Raw genomic sequence first — 409 nt, 5'->3', positions numbered from 1 at the left:
CATGGGACTATTAGTAGGAAACCGCGGCACAAATCACAGCCCACAGCACATAATCTCATCCCGTGGCCCAGCCGCATCGGCACTGCCCGGCGCTGATTATGATCCGTAAGAGGAGCCCGAGCCGCTACGGCAGTACTTCTAAGAGGTCTGTCTCTCTGCCTGGGGGGTACCTAAGAAAAGGGACGAGTCTGGTTCTACGAGGGGTACCACCTGGACAGGGTGTGGAGCGTGTGTGTCTCCGTACAGGGGTTACCTATGGGGGAGGGCGGTTGTCTTTACACCCGGGGTACCTAGACAGGGTGTCTGTCTCTATACTGGGGGGTGGCATCTATAGAGCGAAGTGCTGTCTCTACACCGGGGGTACCACCTATTCAAAGGGGGGGTCTGCCTCCGTACCGGGGGCACCTAC

The sequence above is a fragment of the Aptenodytes forsteri genome, unplaced genomic scaffold (genome assembly GCF_000699145.1).
Source record: "Aptenodytes forsteri isolate BGI_AS27 unplaced genomic scaffold, ASM69914v1 Scaffold333, whole genome shotgun sequence".
Lineage (NCBI taxonomy): Eukaryota > Metazoa > Chordata > Aves > Sphenisciformes > Spheniscidae > Aptenodytes > Aptenodytes forsteri.
Note: the sequence above shows the minus strand (reverse complement) of the source record.